Source organism: Rhinolophus sinicus, chromosome 16, assembly GCF_057876585.1.
Source record: "Rhinolophus sinicus isolate RSI-liver-muscle chromosome 16, RSI-T2T, whole genome shotgun sequence".
Classification (NCBI taxonomy): Eukaryota; Metazoa; Chordata; class Mammalia; order Chiroptera; family Rhinolophidae; genus Rhinolophus; species Rhinolophus sinicus.
In genome coordinates this window covers 56,715,421-56,738,421 of record NC_142516.1, presented here as the reverse complement: position 1 = coordinate 56,738,421, position 23,001 = coordinate 56,715,421, and the positions used below count along the sequence as shown (strand labels likewise).

Genomic DNA, 23,001 nt, shown 5'->3' with positions numbered 1-23,001 from the left:
TCATAGGTTGTAACCCTAATGTAAGGGTATTTGAAATTGGAGTCTTTGGGAGGTAATTAGGTAATGAGAGTGCAACCTTCATGATGGGATTAGTGTCTTTATTAGAAGAGGAAGAGCACTTGCCCTTTCTCTCTCCACCATGTGAGGATACAATAAGAGGGCTGTGCTGCCTATAAACCAGGAAGAGGGTCATCATCATGAATCATGCAGCACCTTGATCTCAGACGTCCAGCCTCCAGAATTGTGAGAAATAAATGCTGTTTAAGCCACCAGTCTGTGGTATTCTGTTATAGCAGCTGAAACTAAGACAGCAATGTTTCTCTAACAAACATTTCCTATATTAGACAAAAATCGGTGAACTATTTGGACCTCATTAGACATGCATGTTTATGCTATATTAAGATCTTTTTCTGTCTAATGATACTTTAAATGTAACACATTAAATGCTATTGTGGAAAGAAAATTGATTTAAGGACCAAATACTCCTGGGTATGTGTACAGATGCACTACCCGTGTGATGCAGTGCAAATTATTTATCTCCCTGAGATCTAGTTTCTTCCTCTGAGGGTTAGGTATTATAATTAATAACTTTTAGGTATAATAACTCATGATTTTTTAGTGTATGGCAGTTTACAGTACTACTCATGTGATTACTATTATTGCTAGTACTGCTATATCACCTTCGAGTACCGCAGTTCTGACAGAATTTCTATTCAGCCCATATCTAATCATAAAATAATTGAAATACGTATCAGCAAAATTCTGTGCCTTAAAAATAAAAGAAAACTAGATAAAAGTAACAAAGGAAGCAAGAAAGTTTAAGAGAATCAGAGAATGTTTTAAGCCAGCATTGTAATCACAGCATATAGACACATAGACTTCTATTTTATTTTAAAGGACGGATATATTGATCTAGTTTTATATACTGTTGATTGACATAAAAACACATTATCAAGACAAAATGTAATGTTTTATTTCAAAAAGGACATAATCATGTCAATATTACTTTTACTTCTATCTAACATGTGCTAGAAAGTTTATAGTAATACCAGTGGTATCTCATTGAAAGATTGTTTAACCTTTTATGAGCTAATTTTGCTAGAACGTGTTATTGGTTCTGTGTGGAAAAGGACTTAGGCTGTGATCTCCTGAATTTAATATAAAGCAAAGGTAAAGTATTCCATTGTCGTCATTTGCATTTAATTAAGCTAGAACAACAAAAAGTTACACCTCTGATTCCAGTTTCTATCGATTTCAAAACTGAACAGAAAATTATTATGAATGGGAATGATAATGCTGATTCACAATCTATACTTGGGCATACAGTGATCTCGATTAAGAAAATCATAATTATTTACTTCCCCTGGGGAAGAAATGATGTTCTAAACTCCCAGTTATTGATCAGTCTGATTTCTTTGTAAATTTACAAATGATTCATAAGCAGCACAAGGTAATCAACAATTCCTGTTGGGCACCTTCCATTTTTGAAATAGTTTCTTCATGGATATCATTCTTATCTCTGAGAGTCTGCATTTTTTATATCAAAAAAACGAAAAACTTGTAAGAACCCAAAAAATAAAATAATCACACTCAAAACCAATCATGACTATTAGAATATAATATAAAATTGTGTAACTATGAGTTTGTACTGGTTTTCTATCTGTGGTGAAGTAATATGTATAATAGTATCTTCTAAACCCAAATTATTGTCATCTGGGTATATAATCATCTTTAGATTAGAAGCTTTAGCAGGTTTTCAATAAATACTTATTGATATACCTTGAAACTGAAGTGGGATATTTAATTTAACTCACTCCTGATCCTATACTATAAATATAAATCATAGTCTTTGAAGAGTGTATTGTTCTGTTTTTGTTTTGTTATGTTTCGTTTCACTATAAGGACCACTAAAATTATTTTAGAAATGATATTGATATCCTATATGTATAAATTAGCTTGTTTTAATCAGTAAAATATGTTAAGTTTTGTGTTGATTTCCAATTTATAGATAAACACTTAACCATCTAGTCTGGCAGTCATATTTGATCGGTGTATCAGTTCCCTGTTGCTGCAGTAACACATTCTTACAGACATAGTAACACAAAACAATTTAAATTGATTATCTTATATTTCTGTAGGTCATAAGTCCAAACTGGTGCTCACTGACTGAAAATTAAGATATCAGCAGGTCCTCATTTCTTCTACAGGCTCTAGGGGCGAATGCTTGCTTGACCTTGCCTTTGCCACTTTCTAAAGGTTACCTGCATTCCTAGGCTTGTGACCCCCTTCTGCCTTCAAAGTCAGCAATTGAATTACTTTGAATATGCTTCTGTCATCATCTTTTCCTAGCCCTGATTCTACTGCCTAGCTCTTTTACTTAACAGGACCCTGCGATAATTGGGCCCATGAGAAAATTCGTAATAATTTCCCTATCTCAAGATCTTTAGCTTAGTTACATCCGCAAAGTCCTTTTTTCTATGTAAGGTAACATATTCAAAAGTTCCAGGGATAAGGGCATGGACATTTTGGAGGCTAGAAGGGCATTTTTCTGCTAACCGGTATAATGTACATTTTTCAGGTGGGGGTGGATACATACTCACCTAAACCAGGACCGCTTCCTTTCTTGGAAAACTGTTCTTCTATCTACAGTGATGTACTCTTCAATTTCTTTTATTTCCATATGCTACCACAGTTCAAATATTCCTCAAGCACACCAAGCACACACACACACACACACACACACACACACATACACACACACACACACCATTAAAATCACGACCATTACCATCTAAGTCAAGGATGGTTATCACAAGTTGAGCAAAAAATTGTACCTCCATAAAATCTTTAGACTGAGGATTAAGAATGTTTATCGGTATCTTTTGCGGCTTGAACAGAAATGTGATAAGAAAACAAGGATGAGAAAGCCTTTTGAGTGAAATGTGTGCTGATGAGAAAGGGATGACTGCTTCCCTGCCTCCAGAAAAATAGCTGAAGCATATTTTGTAGAAAAATAAGTAGAGAAAAGAACTCTTCTGGCCATTAAGAAACACAAAGGATAGCCTCAGTTATTCATGGTTTTCTAGTTCATGTTTTCAATCCCTGTGAGGCCTGCCTGTACATCCTGGCTCTTGAGTTTTATGACAAACTAATAATGGGATGGAACCACCTTTTGTGAGCCAAATGTGTGTATAGTTTCCCAGCTCTGCCTTCAATGGCCTCATATTCATGGCTCGAACTCAACTATGATGGGAATATGTATGCCGTGGAAATTGGCAAAGGCTATGAATGTGGGATAGAAAGTTACTTGTTTAATATTTACCAGCGCACAACCAGATGCAATCCTAGCTCTTTCAGTCAGTTTCTTTCCCTTTGCATAAGTTAGTCGAATGAGTTTCCTTACTTGCAGTGAAAAGCACTTTAACAGAAATAAGGGTGATGTATTTAGGACATTTATACTCTTGGTCTACTACATACTAAAACAGATATGTACCTTCCTGTAGAATTTTTAATTTTATTTTGTTTTTTACTGCATTAAATTAATGTATTTTGGAGGAGACGGGCAAAGGGACAACTAGCTGAAGTAGAAGAAACAATAAATACATCTCTTATTGATTAACATTAGCAGTTAATTCAATTTAGGAATATTGGAAGAGACTTCTAGTATGAGGTTACTATTCAGAAGAGCTTTGTACAATGGGTAGCCTATTTATAAGTGTTACCACTCTGAGTGACTAATATAAACCTAGGCATAGATGGAAGAACTTACAGAGTATGAGTGGCTGATTAAAGGAAGTGTTCCTTAGTTGGCTGTTTTTACTTATTCAGAACAAATTAACGTCTTGCTCTTAATTGCAAACATTGCAAATGAAAAATAAGTGTCAAATGTTTTCTATTCCAAATTACACATGGTCTTGTTTACACAAGTTATAAATAAAAGTGTTAAATAGAGTGATGAATACACGATAGAAATATGACATGACCCAGTAAAGATAAGTTGGAAATTTTAAAAGCCAAGCTGGTCATTAACGCCACTGGCTCAGAAGTTTGCCTTCAATCAGTGATTTTATTCGTATTTACTATGATCAATAGCTCAGTAGTGGTGGCAGGAAATAATGAAGGGGTCATAATTAGTTTATAATTATGAATTTTGTCTGGCTTTATTGACTAAGCACAAGATATTATGCATGAGTTTATAAAACTAAACATTGGGAAGGCTAGTTGGATATGGGAGTGTCCATTAAGTTACTAAAAATTGGATACCCTTACGAAAGAATGAAGATATGATCTTCATTTTTTTTTCAAAGTTACTGCAGTATGTGTAGTGGTTTAAAAAAATTAAATTTTAGAGTTTTATAATAGGAAAAGGATTGACTTTCTAAATTATTGTGATGACATTTTAAAGAACAATTTATTTCTTTGAAACAGATGTTCTCCATTTCTATTTCAAGTCTTTTAAATGTGAAAAAAAAAAAAAAGTGAAAACTAAATTGCATGAAAATTAGTATCAGAGTCATTCCCACAATGAACATACCAAAGATGAGGGCGAGTGATAGCGATTAAGACATTTTCCATTTGGTGGCATCTACCCTTGTTAACAATCATGTATTTAACTTGGTTAATTTTTGTTCACAAATCTCTATTTTATATTTATAACCACCTGTAGTGTTTATGACAATGTGAAATAATAATTAAAATATTCCTTTAGAGCTGTTGAACATATGGCACTTTGAATTCTCTGTTGATTTCACTGTGACACTGGTTCTATTTTTTTTATATGTTTTCTCAACATGGTTATTTTAAGTATTGCTGAAGCTTTAGCAGTGACACAACCTTTTAAATGGAAAAGAAAAATCAGGTTTTCTTTTTTTCTTGGTAGGAAGTGGGCTTTGTAATATCTTTGGTGCAAGCTCTGTCCAATCTTCAAATAAAAATATGAAAAGTTGATGTATTTGAAGAAATTAGGGTAAGATGTCAACCTTTACTAAATGCAATCAAGGTAAGAGACAAGAGCTTCACACATTAATGTCATTCAGTCACCTTCTTCCAGTGTGGCAAATTAGTTTTTAACAATAACAGTCAGCCCCATATCTAGGTAGTGAATTGCCTGCCTACAATTGAATGTCTTTTTTTTTTTATTTCAAATATTTGGATTCTATTTTTTAAGGGCAGGGTTACATATTAAACTTTATAATGTGTGAAATAAAAGTATCACCTAAGTACTAAGATTATGAAATGTACCATATTTTTAAACAACTGGGGTCTGAGACATAGACGAGACATAGAAGAGATTTGTTTTAAAATCGCAATATATTTCTAAGCAGTTATCATTGGTAAATCATTCACATCCTTTTTTTCCATACTGAAAATTCTTACGAGATATCATCAGACTGTTACAACTTATAATGGGAAAATCAATGCAGTAAGAAAATTAAATTTTACTGATAGCCTTTAGGCAAAATGCAATGTTAAAATGCATTTTAGCTTCCCATGTGGTTTATAGGCAAAGGAAGAAATGGAATCTGGGTTAGCTGTCAGTGCAAAATATTTTTTTTTTTTAGAAGCCGACAGGCCCTCCTGTGAACCAAACTCTTTCCTAATGCATTTGTTCTTTGATTACTTAATAATGTGAAAATAACCATCCTAATTTGATCACATGAAAGGTCAGAAGTCTGTTCTACTTTAAAAAAAATTCCCTAGTCAAAGTCAGTGAGGGGATTCTTCATCTTCCCATAAAGAGGAGTTAACGTAAGGGAAATGGATTAATCTCCTAAGCAATGTAGTAATGGAATGTGAACCATTGCTAGGGAGAGAAAGGGTTGGGGGGTGGCAGAAAAAAGGAAGAGGAGAGAAATAAAGACAAAGTGGGAGACTGAAGCTAAAACAGAATTAATCAAGCTTCCACTTACCTCTTGTGAAGATGTAACATATAGACTACTCTTGATGTGGCTTGTAATCACCATAAGTGGCCACTTGCTTGTATTGGCAGACAGATATAACAGACGTGGATTGAAACTCATGCATTTTACTCATCTTGCATCTGCAATAAAGTCATGGTTTGTATGAGTGATTTAAATGACAATGTTCTTTGCTTAATTACTAAGGGGAATGTGCACAGTTAACTTCTAGATCATAAACAAAGACACTAGTAGTGTTTTACAGCTTCTTTTCTACTTTAGACCATGACTAAAAAATTCATTTATTGTCCTCGTAAAATTCAGTGACTTGGTTGAGCACATCGTTTTTTTGCATTTGATTTCCAGGAAACAGCTTTAGTTATCCTTTTAAAATTTTGTTTTACATTATTTATAGTAAATATTAATATTTTTTCTTAACTTTCATAGTCTTCAAAAGAGTATGTTCAGTTATAGTCAGTATTTGAAAACCAGCATTTGTCAGCTTTAAATTTTTAATGATGGTTATTAATATTTGAAAACAATTAGGTATTATTGTTAATGTCCAAATATTAAATAATAGGGAAGCAAACTATTTTATTTTTCCAAGTGAAGATAACCAGTGATTTCAGTAATCTAAAGGATATTGGTCATGATGCCTAATGCCATTATAATATTAATAATACTTCCTACATTTTAAAATTTGTTTTTGTATCTTTCCTGATGATTGTTTTGCCTTATTGATTTTTTAGCCCACACTACACTCTTTTTTCCGATATTTTAACATTGACTAGATTTATTTGACATTAAGGATTTATTGTTAATTTAGTTATGATAATTTTTTCAAGCGTTCCAGTTTTGTTTTCTTTTGTTTTGTTTTTTAAGAGATTAAGAGATATATACTGATATATACAGATGAAATCAATCTGGCATTTGCTTCAAAAGAATTCCGGGGTTGGGTAAAGATGAAACAAGATTGTTCAGGACTCGATTTTTGAAGCTAGGTGATAGACATATTACATTTTACATATAATGTTATATTATGCTATATTATTATATTTGACATGTTTCTCTCTGTCCTTTTATAAATGTTTGAAATTTTCCATAATGAGAAATCTAAACACACTCCTATGAAACTACACTTTTCTAAACTTGCTTACTGTGGGATTCATTCTCAAAAACTTCTATAATATCATTTTAAACACTAGGTAGACAATTAAATGAGGAAATGTAGTTTATACAATAAATCATTTAAGCGTATGGGCAAAATCTAAGAGATACATTTCAACCATGTATAGTTTATATAAAGTAACAAGAATTTGATATAAATTAATATAGAAAGCATACTTTCTTAAACAGATTACATAGATTACTTATGTCTTGCATTGGTTAAGCTATCCCAGGAGAAACTTTTTATATTTAAGCCAAATCTTAGAAATTATAGAATTCATCTTTCTCCCTAGTTGCATCCTCATTTTACTGATAAAGTGAAGACAGAAATGATTTGTGGGTTCTTCATAGTCATGGGTTTGGAATTCGACCCTGACATGCTGGTTCAGAGTATAGTAATTATTCCAATATACTGTGCTGCTTCATTTATTAAGAGTACATTAGCATTTTGAAGTTCATTTTGAAGTTTCACATTCCCAAAAACCTTGGTAGAAAACTGCAATGAAAAATTTGAAACTGTTAGTTTAACACAGTAGGATTGGGGACAGAGCTAGGCCATGAAGCTATAAGAATCCTAAATTTATTTCATAATCATTTAGAGTAAATCAATCAGGGTGCTTAAAATTATTTTCTCTCTCTCTCTTTCTAACACATACACACACACACACACACACACACACACACACACACACATCTACCTACCTACCTACCCAAAACCTACCTACCTACCTGCCTATGTATCTGTCTAACTTACTGAGATAGTATAGGCTCTGCCTTCCCACCTGCTTCAAAGTAATATTTCTGAAACCATTATATTTGTTATAGATGTTTTATACAGAATGCTTATTCCACCCCATTTTCTCCATTATATAAATGTCTATCTGAATTCTGATTTATACAGTTCAAGTTATTGACTTATGCATTCTAGATCCACCTATGGCAAACCTCATGAATGAACGAATCAAGCCTATCCACCTCCATCCTGCTTCACTCTCCTGGATTTATTCTTATTCACCTTTTTCGCCCTTCTTGTAGCCTCACTACAAACAATTTCCATTCTCATGCTTTACTTCTCTCCCTAATCTTTGAATTTCCTCATTTTCTCATGTATGCTTATATGTATGTGTTATTCCTTCTCATTTCTTATTTTTAACTAATATTTGGGATATAAATAATATTTATTAATCCAAACACAATTGACTTGAATTATGTGCAATATTGTATATCTGAAGCCAAGTGCAGAAACTTACTGGATGTGCATACAGCAGTAACTTCATGAATTAAAGATTTCCAGTTAGGGAAACTTGCATTTGGAGCTTGATATAATTATTTGATTAAATTACATTCAATATCTATGTGTGTTTTAATGTTGGAGTAGAAACTGTTGAAATATATAGGTATAAAATAAAATCATTCCTTTCAGTAAAATTAACATGTACGAGGTCTGACAATTAAGTTCGAGAGCTTGCTCCCATGCTCTTACATTGGCGGCACTGTACAAACAGCTTGGTAAGGTTTGATAACCTTGGTATATCAATGTCTCACAGCTGTGTTCTTATCGACATGTGGCAGTGTCTTGCTGAGTGGTGTTCATTATTGTTCTGTGTTTTTGTGCGCCGTCGCGAGAATGTCTGAGCTTGAATTAGAGCAATGGCAAACATTAAATTTCTTGTTAATATTGGCAAGAGTGGAAGTCTAAGTTTATGGTGATAATGCCATGAAGAAAACGGTCATATACAAATGGATTAAACATTTTTCTTAAGGGAGAAAACACGTCACTAATGAAGAGAGGTCAGGGCGACCACTAATGAGCAGAACTGATGGAAACTTTGCAAAAATTCATCAAATTGTGCATCATAATCGTTGGCTGACTGTGAGAAGCATAGCAGACCAAGTAAACATTGATAGAGAAACAGCTAGGAAAATCTTAACTGAAAATTTTGGCATGTTATGGAAGGCAGTGTGGAGGTTCCTCAAAAAATTACGAATAGAATTACCATATGACCCAGCAATCCCTCTCCTGGGTATCTACCCAAACAATCTGAAAACATTTATACATAAAGACACGTGTGCTCCAGTGTTCACTGCAGCTTTATTTACGGTGACCAAGACATGGAAACAACCAAAATGTTCTTCGATAGACGAATGGATAAAGAAGTTGTGGTATATATACACAATGGAATACTATTCGGCGGTAAGAAAAGATGATATGGGAACATTTGTGACAACATGGATGGATCTTGAGAGTGTAATGCTGAGCGAAATAAGTCAGACAGAAAAAGCAGAGAACCATGTGATTTCACTGATATGTGGTATATAAACCAAAAACAACAAAAGAACAAGACAAACAAATGAGAAACAGAAACTCATAGACACAGACAATAGTTTAGTGGTTACCAGAGGGTAAGGGGGGTGGGGGGTGGGGGGTGGGAGACGAGGGTAAGAAGGATCAAATATATGGTGATGGAAGCAGAACTGACTCTGGGTGGTGAACACACAATGGGATTTATAGATGATGTAATACAGAATTGTACACCTGAAATCTATGTAATTTTACTAACGATTGTCACCCCAATAAATTTAAAAAATAAATTAAAAAAAGAAAATCTTGGCATGATAAAGGTGTGTGCAAAAACGGTCCCGAAAGAGTTCTTGCATCACGACAATGCAGCAGCTCACATGACACTGTCTGTGAGGGAATTTTTAGCCAATAAACAAATAACTGTATTGGAACACCCTCCCTACTCACCTGATCTGGCCCCAATGACTTCTTTCTTTACCCAAAGAAAATAGAAATATTGAAAGGAAGACATTTTGATGACATTCAGGACATCAAAGGTAATATGACAGCAGCCCTGGTGGGCATTCCAGAAAAAGAGTTCCATAATTGTTTTGAAGGGTGGACTGGGTGCTGGCATCAGTGCATAGCTTCCCAAGGGGAGTTCTTTGAAGGTGACTTTAGTGACATTCAGCAATGAGGTATGTAGCACTTTTTCTAGGATGAGTTCCCAAATGTAAATGTCAGACCTCATATTTCCATTTTCTAGGATTTGGGCTCTCTTTTTTACTTTTTGACTTTTACTTTTGATGTATCAGTGGCAACTTCTCCACTCACAAGTCAGATATCTGCTAATTCTGTTTGAGGTTGCAAAGATTCTGTCACATTCCAGTTGATAACCTAATGATCAATTTCCCACCCTAAATACAGCAGTAGTTCTACACCAGGGGTGTCCAAACTGCGGCCCGCGGGCCAACTTCTGCCCGCAATCCATTGTTAATTGGCCCGCAGCAAATTCCAAAAATATATTTAGTTTACTTAAATAAACCAGGTGAGGCACTACGTACTTCACTTCGAGTGAGTTGCCTGGCTGTTTGTGTATTTTACTGCATATGGCCCTTGGTGAAAACCATTGAAAAAAGTTTGAACACCCTTGTTCTACACAGCACCTCATCTGCAATAGACCCATTTTGCCAGTGCTTAATGTGAGTCCTCTAAAATAAAGGCAGCAGAAACTAGGCTAGCATGCAAAAAGGAGTAGTTGAGTTTTGTGGATGGACAATAGTTCATTTTGGTTTCAGGGAGATAGCAATTTGCCCCAGAAATGACACATTTATCATTGAAAGTGTCCACCTTCTTTCTGTCTGGAGTCAATATATTAACTTGATTTTTAATATTGAGTTGAAGACAGAGGATAATGTCGTATGGAAATAAGTCCTATGATTTATTTTTTACTCTGAGTTATAGATATATTACATATATGAACAAGTATTTTTTACGATCAGTTTTTTCTTCCCCATCCAACTGCTGACATCTTTATAATTTGGATACTTGATGTTTTAGCATGTGATTAGCTTCTTACATCATAGATCTGGGTCTTGGGAACATCATGCTTTCTTCCAATTGACCTCATAGGAACAAGTTTAAAGATTTGGTTATATCACTTTCTTCATACTGTGGTATTGAGACAATTTTTCCTGGAAAAAAAAAAATGGACCATCAATGACTCATTTCACTGTACAGTACTTTGCCTTTTAAACAACTCTCTCTCTCTCCTCCACGAACAATCTGATTAGAGAGAACACATACGTTATGAGCCCCTGTGGACCTACAATAGTGCAACGACTTAGACAGACTCATCTGATGGTCATTTGAACTGTTTCACAGCTTTAAAAATATTCATTTTACTGCAGTTCTCCACAAGGCCCTTGCATCTGGAAGAGTTAGTGGTTCTCTGAAAATACTCTATTATACAGATACGTGAGTACTTAGATTATATATAGTGAGAATGTATGGTTTGTTGCATTTTCTAAAAGTTGTGAAAATGGCTCAAAAAAGTAAAGTCCAGGGTTTCCTGTCAGCCTCTCGTGTATTGTGTTTAGCACTAGGGAGAATGCACAGTAATAGAAAGCTTTTTATATGACTGGCTTTTTACATATGCTGGTTTAAGGTAACAGTCTAGGGTAGTTATGACCATTTAACAGATGAGGGAACTGAGGCTCGCAGAAAACAGTAAAATTCCAAGACCACTCATCTTATAAGTGACAGAACCTCGATTTAAATCCATACCTGCCTCATTCCAAAAGCTAGTTTTCCTAATGTATCATAAAAGCCTTAGGAAATTAGCAAAACATTTATGATATCTGATGATAACGCTCAAAGTAAAGATAGGATTATCTCACATTATCATGAAGAAAATACCCAAGTGCTTGAAAATATGAGCATCGTGAAGATAGGCATAATAGAAATGTCTGGGGGCTGTGGCATCAGTTTTTAATGAACTGTGACAATGTCTCTGTGATGTTATATTTCTGAGTTCAATTTTCATGTTTACTGATAACCAAATCTGATCTGTTGGTGCCTTCACAAGAGAAAAATCAGTTTTAAAAACTGCAGTGAATCATTAATGTCACAAATTTTTAACAATATTATATATATTCTTAAAATAGTAAAATGAGCTGCATGTTATCTACAAAGTCAAAATATTAGCAAAATACCACACTATAATGCAATAGTCATAAAATAACAAGGAAAATGAGTGAAAATGTGGCAGGAACCAGCAGTGTGACCTTCAGATATATTCTACTGCACATTGTTATGGGTTTCAGGTAGAGTTCTGGTTCCAGAATCCTCCTCTTCACTCTTATCCCCTACATTGCTCTGGACTAAGGGAGTTGTGTCTGGAGACAAAGGCAGCCATATAGAAAAGAAAATCACCTTATTAACAATTGGGCACACTGCTAGGCATGTCCAGGAAGGTTGACCATAGGAGATAATAAACAAGTAGAGCACATGAGGCCTGAGCCCCAGGCTTTCAAACATAGTGATCAGCAGCCTCGGGTAAAATGTAGCAGTACGATCCTGGGCTTGGATCGATCGGATTGGCACATTTTTAGGTGAGAGAGGGAATTGAATTAGCATCTAGTCCTATGCTGGAGAAAGCTGGCCAGGGAGTAAAACAAGATTCTCACTCAGTGTGTGTGTGTGTGTGTGTGTGTGTGTGTGTGTGTGTGTGTGCGCGCGCGCGCGCGCGCGCGCGCGTTTGTGTACACGCGTGCACATATTTGTGCTCCCTTCTGTACTCACACATGCATTTATGTCCAGCACTTGATCTAAATTCATCTTCACATTTCCAATCTTACATGTTCTTTCATTTCCCCACAATGCAATCTCCATTTATAAATATCCTTCTTTTCAATAGTTTTATGGTTTTTTAGATGTAAACAATTATGTTGTCTTCTCATATGATTGAAAGAAAGAGAGTGCATTGCTGAAATATTAAATCTCAGTTTAGAAATTTAAGATTAACATGATCATTTGTGACCTTTGGGCCACAGTTTTGTAGTGACCACTGTGTAATATCCTATAGAGTTATTCATAAATTGAAATTGATAAAGCATTCCTTCTTGAACAATATGATGGATATTCATGGACATTTTAGTTTATCAAAACAGGAAGTATGGGTAAGAAATGCAAACACAGATGGCATTAAGTCCAATGGTGTGAAGAGGAAAGAAATGAGAGAGAGCGAGAGAGCGAGAGAGCGAGAGAGCGAGAGAGAGAGAGAGAGTCAACCAGACATGGACTATTTCCTTAAAATTCTCTTTGGAAATCTAGTGATACGAGTTAATGATTTGACTTAGCAGCTTGTACATTGGGATATATTATAGTGTAATATGTAAATGATCTATTTAATATATGTAGACAATTTGATTAATGTTGGCTTATTTTATAGATATATTGATTATGTTAACCTTGAACAAAGGTTATTTTTATTAGCTAAGGGACTGTTGAGTTTTAGTTTTATCTATTCAGGATATTCATTTCCCCCAGACAGTTTTGTACCTTTTTAATTTTCTATATATTTTTTTATACATAGCATCTTTTTTCTGCCTTTGGAACTTATGTGAATTCTATACATGACCCAAACTGATGAAATGTCACTTCTTATAAATCTGCCCCAACCCTCTTGGACAAACCCAATAGCTTTTCCTTCCCAAGTTTATCATTACACTTTTGACATTATTCTTCTTTCTTTATAACTATAAGTTCCTTAAGAACAGAAACTCTGTCTCTTCCTTATTACTGTTTTTCCAGCATGTAGAACAACCTGGCATATATATATATATATATACATATATGTATATAGTAGGTATTCAAAAACTGTTTTATAGATTAATGAATTGACTTGTGGCGTACAGCTGTTGTTTTAAAAGGTGTTAAAAAAAAAGTCCATTGAGTTAAGTAACTAGAAGACATGGTTAAATTCTCTTATACACTTAAAAAATCTTTTTTTTTTTTTTTTATGCACTTATTGATTATTTACTGTGTATAGAACACAGTGCCAAGGGAATAGGAAGATATAAGAATTAGGTGTCTGTCATCACATCTAGAAGGGGATGTAAGCCATATACAAAAAGAGGTGCGATGCAAGAGTGGGTGTGATAAATTTTACAGGGGAGCTCTAAAGAAAGGCTGTGGAAGTCCTTAGGAGAAGGAGAATCGTTTCAGCAATCTTTTTTTTTTCCTTAATTCATTCAATAATATTTTGGAATACCTATTATGTGCCAGGCACTAGAGATACAATGGTGAATAAGATATTATCTCAACTTTCAAAAAAATTTATAGTCTATATAAGGTTGGGGTGATATTGGAAAGTCAGATAAGTAGACAATTATGGTGTAATACATTGAATGCCATGACAAAGACAAATGTAAAAGTCACCCATTCAAAGCAAGGCAGTAGTGATATCAAATGAATTACACTGATGCTATTATATCACTTTAGATGATCTACTATGTTGAAAAACCAGAGTAATATGCCTGAGCTTATTACTTATGTACATGATTTTAATTCATTTAAGATAGAACACTCCAAAATATAATTTACCTACAAAATAGTTGTCATATGATCAAATAAAGCAAAATTTCATAGTTTTCTTACTTTGAAAAAAGATACATGTTTGTGATTAAACCTGACAGATTTAGAAAATTAAGAAAAAGTGATTTGTAGAGAGAATGTTGTAATGAGTTACATGGCTATGAAAACATCATAGTAATTTATAAACCCAAATGTTAGATACATTTGCAATATACTTATATTCCGTCTATGCAATAGCAATAAAGGCTGTACATATATACAGCAAAATGTACATGCAAATATTCAGGATTAGTTTTTTAATAAATTCGATCAAATAGCACATATAAAAATAGGTTAACAAATAATACTTAATAATCAGAACCAGGGCATGAAGGGGAGAAGAAGCATACATATTAACCAGGAATATTGGTATAGTTGGTAAATTTAGTACCACTTTAGCTCTGAGCCTTCCAGAAAAGAGTGCAAAGACTTATTCTTAGCACATTGCAAAAAGCATGTCAATTGGTTCCAGTAGTTTAGTGATGGGAAACTATTGCGCGATTTAAATTATGACAGCTGTATACATGCATAATTAGGAAGTTAAATATCAAATACCAAAATATATGCTAAAATTCAGAATTTTGATTTTTGATTAGTAAAGGAAGCAAGGATTTTTAAAAAGCAATGTGTACTTAGACTCTGTACTTCCTCTGCTATATATGAGTGATTTTAGTACTGTATCCTATTCAATCCTTAGGTTACAAAGAGATAACATTAGACACCAAATCGTGGTTATCAAAGGAAGACAAAAAGATAGGGCTACAGGCGTCCATCCCAGTGAAATCAGAATCGGTTCAAATTGTCTTTGAAAAGAAGGTCTCATTGTGGAAACTCTTAACAGACATACACCATAGAATTGCAATTGAAATCTTATTATTTAAGAAAATGAAACTTTGACATTCTGATTATTTCATTTTTAAACAAGCCATACTCTTTGCCTAAATAATACCAATAAGTGAAAAATTGTGTAATTAAGAATGTGCAATACATTTTTCTTTGAAAAATATTAAAAGGAATTTTATTTTCATTTTATGACCAGGTAAATTAAGATTTAAAAAACTTTGAATTGTTACATAATTCATGTTAAAAATGCCTTTAGGCATATGAAATATAAAGATAATTTAGAGTATTTTTCCACTAAAAGGTACTCATAGTCCACTGAGAGAGAGAGACAATGGACAGACTCTTGCAATACCACTTAATAAATACCAGGAAAGAAGAAGGCAAGCATACTATGGGAACACATAGGAGGGGCATGTGACATGACAGTTGCTCAGGAAGGAAAGGGAATTTCATGGAAATCTTTGTACAGTAAATAAAAAAACAACAACAACAACAACAACAAACTCTTGTGTCTTAAATGTTAAGTGGGAGTTGTCAAAATAGAAGGAAATTTTAAAATATAAACTTTTCCATATATATGTTTAACGAGGAAAACTGATGAAACTAACAAGTATCAGAGCTAAGAAATGGAATATATAAAGTCTCACATGTGTAAAGACATATGAGGAATCTTGAAAAATGATAGGACTATATATACTAAGTTGCTACTTGGGTACAAGTTATGGATTATTGGTAAGAAAGGAAGCCAGGTTACTGAAGTTGTTGCATATTATTTTAAGGAAGCATGTTTTTTTAATATATATATATATATATTTCCGTAATACTTTAAAAATATATTTATTTGTAGTACTTCCCATGAACATAATTTCCTAATATGTGTATATATTTTAATATCTATATCCTTTAGAAGACCATAAGCTCTATGAGGACAGAATTGTGTCTAATTCACTATTCTTAACACATTATACCTGGTACATAATCATTGCAACAAAAAAATTTGTTTAATTATATGAATAAATCTTGAAGTTAACAAATATCCAATGAAGGAATTTAATACAGTAAAAATGATATAGTAAAAGAGTGAATTTGAGTATCAAGGAGACAAGTTAAAATTCTATTTTAGTAAACTAAAATGTGAATCTAATATGTGGTTTGGGCAATTAGGTAGATGATAAGGCCTTTTGATGAAATAGGTCTGTAGACAGAAGTTAGTGTTAACTTTGCATATAAATTCATATATATTCCTCATGCAATCTTTTAGAAATCCCATTTATTAAATATAGTCAAAATGCCTGTAGAGAAGTGATGAGCAATATGGGGCCTATGAAAATATGCTACACCTTTTATGGTAAGTCTCTCATCTGTTAGATGAGAAAATTGAAGCCTAGAAAGGGTCAAATTCAGCCAAGCCCTCTCTGTTGGACTTCACCCCTTTGTAGAATCAACTGGTTATTTCTGGGAGACAGAAGATGCAGGTAGGTGGGTTATTTATTAACATTTAAACGATTTTCATGACTAAATAAAAAATGAAATGAAACAGATTGCTGAATTTTAATTTGTCAGGGTCTTGTCATTGAGACAGAAGCCACTCTACATAGTTCAGTTGCAGGGGGTGCAGTACAGTGAATTGATCACAACAGTTTTTGGAAGGATGGAATGATAAAAGGGTAATGGGAATAGTAAGTTTGGAAACAAAAAGTAGTATTGGTGAGCCCATGAGTCTGCTGTTGGAAATGCTACTATAGTCAGTACTGGTTTCAACAAAGAAATGTCACTTCTGTCAAGGCTGGAACTGTTGTAAAAGGGAATGGCTCTTTTCTTAGTCTGGAATGAATCACCTTAGCCCAGCTAATATTATGGCCATTGCCAGGAAACTGCCATACTGCTGGCACCAGAAGCATAAAGTTTCCTCTTTTTTTCCTGCTTATTTTCTTCCAGTGCCTCCTATTGCCAAAATTTGAAGGAAGTCAGCTATCAAGAGAGCCTGAAAAATAGACTTCACTGGAAACCATTTCCATCAGTTTAGAGCAGAATTTTAAAGGATGGGGATGGGTCTGGGAAACAGCAGATAAACAACTGGCACAGTTGTTTGGTATTTCAAAATAAGTGGATTTCAGAATATGTCTTTTTGGTAAGAAGTCTGACTTCTCTCTAACAACAGACTTTCCTCTTCAGAGTGCTTGGATATGGATGACTGACCATATGTGAAAGCATTCATGATGAAGTAAAACAGCAAATAAAGAAGATACAATGATAAGAAAATAAACTATCCTGTTAAAAAATGGACCATAGACTTTAACAGATATCTCACCAAAGAAGATTTGCAGATGGCAAATAGGCATATAAAAAGATGCTATACATCATATTTCATCAGGGAAATGCAAGTAAGAACAAAAATGAGATATCACTACATATCTGTTAGAATGCTCAAAATCTGAAACACTGGCAACACCAAATTCAGGTGAAAATGTGGAGCCCAAGGAACTCGGATCACTGTTGGTGGGAATACAAAGTGGTACCACCACTTTAAGAGCGATTTTGGTGGTTTCTTATAAAAGTAAACATACTATCACCATAGATCCAGCAATCGCATTCCTTGGTATTGCCCAGGGGAGCTGAAAACATGTCCAGACAAAAATCTCTGGACATTTTTTTTACAGGTGTTTGCAGAAGCTTTATCCATAATTGTTAAAACTTGGAAGGAAACAAAATAAAGTGTAGTACATCCAGAGAATGGAATGTTATTCAGAGCTAAAAAAGAAATGAGCTATTGAGCAATGATAAGATCTACACTACCTTAAATTGATAACACTAAGTGAAAGAAGCCAAACTGAGAAGGCTGTAGACTATATGATTCCCACTAGATGATATTTTGGAAAAGGCCAATATAATGGATATAATAAGAAGATCAGTGTTTGCCAGCGTTTAGGGGAGGGATGAATGGATAGGTAGAGCATGGAGGATTTTTAAGGCAGTGAAAATACTCAGTATAAGGTGATGAATATGTGTCATTATATATCTGTCCAATCCCATTGAATATACAAAGGCAAGAATGAACCGTTAGGGCTTTGGGTGATTAGATGTGTCAAAGTAGGTTCACCCTTGGTAAAAATGTACAATTCTGATGCGTGATGTTTATAATAGCAGGGCTATGTATGTGTGGGAGCAGGGGTTGTATAAGAAATCTCTGTACTTCTAAAATTGGTGTAAAAACATAGTGTTAAAAAAAAAGAAGAGTCAATGGACTATGTTTCATTTCTCAATGTTATCAGCTCATGTTTTTCAAGAATTGTACTTTTTTCCATTTAACTATAAATATAAATCTTCACCATTCCTCTTGAAACAAAAATAAATCAAAACAGTAATAACATTGAGGCATTCTATGTCATAAGTTGACCTCTGAAATAATTAAAAATACATGTGTTGTGTTTTTTTTGATATGTCAGAGGTATTTATTGCTCCGTGTCCTGTGGGATCTACTATACTGTTTTATAAATGGAGGACACTTTAAAGCTGCGATCCAGAGAATCAGCTGAAGAAGAGTTTGTGGATCATGTTATTTTAGTTCTTTATTTCACAGAAGAGGAAACTGAGGACAGAAAGTGCAGATGATTGAAAACAAAAAGTGGAGCCATGCTTTATTTTCCTTTCTCATTGCCCATTGCTCTTTGCACTGAAACAGAAAGATTCAGGAGTCTTGGTGTATATTATTTCCTCCACACTTAACTTGGTGTGTAGCCTTGAGCAGAGCCATTGAACAGGTATTTATTGACTGGCTGTTGTGTGCTATGTAGTATCCTAGGATAGGAATATAAAGATGATGGATGCATATAACCATGTTCAATATGAATAAGGGGCAGTGGAGAAATAACACAAAATAAATTCTCCAAGGCTGTTAATTTAAATTAATTGGATATACTAGATAAATCTAAGACTCTTTTTGGTCAAAAGTGTTATTACATTTGCTCTTCTATCTGAAATGTATTAGATCAGTGCTCCAAGTTTTTTGTTTCTAATTATAAAACAACCCTGATAGATGACTGCTACTATCCCTACTTTACAGATGAAAAAGTCATGAATTTGCTTAATATTGCCACCAGCCTAAAATAGAATACCTGGGTTTCAACCCTGGTAAATACAAAATCTACACTCTATCCAAAATAGTAAACTGCTATTGGTTTTCATTTTTGTTTTGATGGCAAATTTACATATCCATGGGACTAGTAATTGGGAGAAATGAAAAATAAAAATAAAAAGTCAATTTTAGGCTCACTAGGAAATACATGTATGCTTTCTCTGAAAGGAATCTGCCTTCACCCATATACACTGCATGCACCAAGTATGTACTCATTCCACCAGGCACGAGTTCTCTAGAGTCTGTATGAGCACTAGCCAATAGAACTTCCTGCAATGGTAGACACGTTCTGTATATGTACAGTCCAGTATGCAGCCACTGGCTTCATGTAGCTATTGAACACTTGAAATATAGCTAGTGTGACAGAGTAACTGAATCTTTAGTTGGAAATTATTCAAAATTAATTTAAATAAAATTTAAATAACTATGTGCCTGTTGAGTACTTGAGACTTAGCTGGTGACACTGAGGAACTAAATTTTTAACTTTATTTAAATTTAAAAAGCATTATTTTGATAATGGCTAGTGAAATGGCTACTAGATATTGCAGGTCTGTACATACTTGAATGTGCTTGAATGGATTTTAGAGAACAAGTGGAACCGATACAATTGAATATTACAATATGTGTGCATGTGACAGTTTCTTAGGGTAGATTGTTCTATCAGATCCTCAAAGGATTCAGAAGAGTATTAGGAAACATTCCTTCCTGGAGGAGCATAGAAAATCTTTGTTTTGTGTGTGTGTTGTGTGTGTGTGTGTGTGTGTGTGTGTGTGTGTGTTTCCAATAATTTCTAACCCCTGTATTCAACTCATATTACATTTCTTTTTATGCTAATGAAGTTTATTCTTAATAAGCATTGTGTTCAAGTCTCTGGATGTTGAAACTTCCCCCGCACAATATATAAAAATGAAGTGCAAGTTTTAAAAATTTTCATAAAACATGATCAGACACTTTTTTTCAGATACACAGTGTCCTCTTTTTCAGGGTTTTGCTTTCCATAGTTTCAGTTACCTGTGTTCAACTGCAGTCTGATAAAACATTAAATGGACAATTCCAGAAATAAACAGTAAGTTTTAATTCGCATGCTCTTTGTATTGGTGTGATGAAATCTCACATTATCTTACTTTGTCCCACTCCATCCCATCTGGGCGTCAATCATCCCTTTGTCCAGCATCTCCACGCTATATATGCTCCCTGCCCCTTAGTCACTTAGTAGCTATCTTAGTTATCAGATCCACTGTCATGGTATTTCAGTGCTTGTATTCAAGTAACCCTTTTTTTACTTAAATAATGGCCCCAAAGCTCAAGAATAGTGATACTGGCAATTCAGAAATGCCAAAGAGAAGCCATACAACTCTTCCTTTAGAGTGAAAAGGTGAAGGTTCTTGACATAATAAGCAAAGAAAAAAGAAAAGAAAATGTATGCTGAGGTTGCTAAGTTCTACAGTAAGAAGGAATCTTCTATCCTTGAAATTATGAAGAAGGAAAAATAAATTAGTGCTAGTTTTGCTACACCTCAAACTGCAAAAGTCAAGATCACAGTGCATATAAGTGCTTAGTTAAGGTAGAAAAAAACACATTATGTTTGTGGTTGAAAGACATACACAGAAAATGTGTTCAGCTTAATGGCAACATGTTGCCCCAGAAAGCATCAAGCCTATATGAAGACTTCAGCAAGGGATCCCCTGAAATGAATGACACTAAGTTATTTACTGCAAGTAAGGGATGGTTACACAGATTCAGTGATCGATTTGGACTGAAAATTATTAAAATTACTGGAGAGAGGGAGGGTGGGAGGGAGGGAGGGAGAGAGAGAGATCACATTTATATAACTTTTGTCAAAGTATATTGTGGTAATTGTTCTATTTTATTGTTGCTGTTGTTAATTATGACTAACTTATAAATTAAACTTTACCATAGGTGTATATTTATAGAGAAACAAAAACATAGCATAAATAGGGTTACATACTATCTGGTGTTCACTGGGGATCTTGGAACATATGGCTGTTTTTCTTTTTTTATTTCTTTTTTTTTTTCTTTTTTTTAATGGGGATTGCTGATGTTTGTAAGCAAATACTTTGTTCTGGAATTCAGTAAATTAGGAAATATGGTCTTTACGTGCTTATCATCATCATCTAAAATCTCATTGAGTCCATTCATCCATCCATTCTTTAGACACTTGTAGAGGTTATGCTTTGTGCTGGTCATTGTATTTTCAGCACGAATGACACAAAAATAATCAAGAACTAGTCCTCTCTAACAAGGACCTAGAAAGCAATCTGGCAGATAAAAAAGTGACACAAATGGTAAAACACCATGGTATATAAAACACTATAATAAAATAAAAGTGAAGAGTTATTGAATGGCAATTTAATGCGAGGTACTATGCTGAGTCATTATATGCATTTCTTCTATAATCCCCATAGCCATATCTTTCTGGTTAGTATTATTTTCAATATTTTACAAATAATAAAAAAACAAGGATGTATACTGTGAACTAACTTCCCCTAGCCCACATAGATGCAAGTAGCTGCACCCAGTATATTTGCAGGCTGGAGAGGTTGAAGAGAAAGGTCAAGAGAGGTTGAGAGGAGGTGATGTAATATGTATAAGGGCACATTTTTATTATAGGTGGGTTTTCTAAACACTAGGGATTCAGGAATAGTATTAAGACTCTAAAGTCAAGTTAAATTCAATTACTTTTACCTGGGTTCTGAAAGTTTTATTGTCTTTTCCTCCATCATCTACTTGTAATTAATATCCCATCTAAATTGATCTACATCCATGGTGATAAGATTTTAATATAATGTAAGTTAATTGGTGATGCTTCATAATTTTATTTTAAGCATACTGGCATAGTCTTAGATTACTGTTTTAAACGTCAGTGACTACTTTTATCTTCTTTTCTTTAGTGCACTGAATCTGAAAGCACTGGAAGGACACTCTTTCAGCAGATTAGCCTTGTCCCATATAGGATTTTGCACTTCTCAGGAGCAAGGACTGTGGCTCGATCCATCTATATAGAGTTTCCAGGGCCCAATGTGAAATGAAAATGCAAGGGACACATGTTCAAATATTAGTGAGAATTGACAAGTCTACAAGAACATTATACCGAATGCAGGGCCCTTGTCTATGCAGGACCTTATGCAACTGCACATATGATGAGCTCATTAAGCCAACCTGGATTGTATTTTCTATAAAACACTTACGTGTATATGCTTTTCAGAATGTGATGGACATTCATATGCTGTGTAGCACAGAAGTTTAAAGAACCATCTTTCAAACTTCATGTATTGTCTTTGGAAATAACCTCCATGGCCCTTCCTGAAGGAGTTGGCCCAGCTGCCTATGCTTGTAGGAGGTAACTACATATGGGTGTCTGTAGGTGATTAGTTCAGGGGTAAACATCTAATCCAAGCTGAGCCAATCAGATTTCTCTCTTGAGGATTTAAACAAGGAAAACAGTAACATTTTCAAAGGTTCTAAAATACAGAAGTTATGAGCTTTGTCGATTTGGGGATAACGAGGGCAGTATTAAAAAA

At 34.3% G+C, this 23,001-nt stretch overlaps 1 protein-coding gene across 41 annotated transcripts in view; it reads left to right on the top strand.

The window, feature by feature from the left end:
• The window catches only part of PTPRD (protein tyrosine phosphatase receptor type D), a 2,065,421-nt gene that overhangs the window by 34,117 nt on the left and 2,008,303 nt on the right, over positions 1-23,001 (top strand). The gene's annotated exons all lie outside the window — the stretch shown is intronic.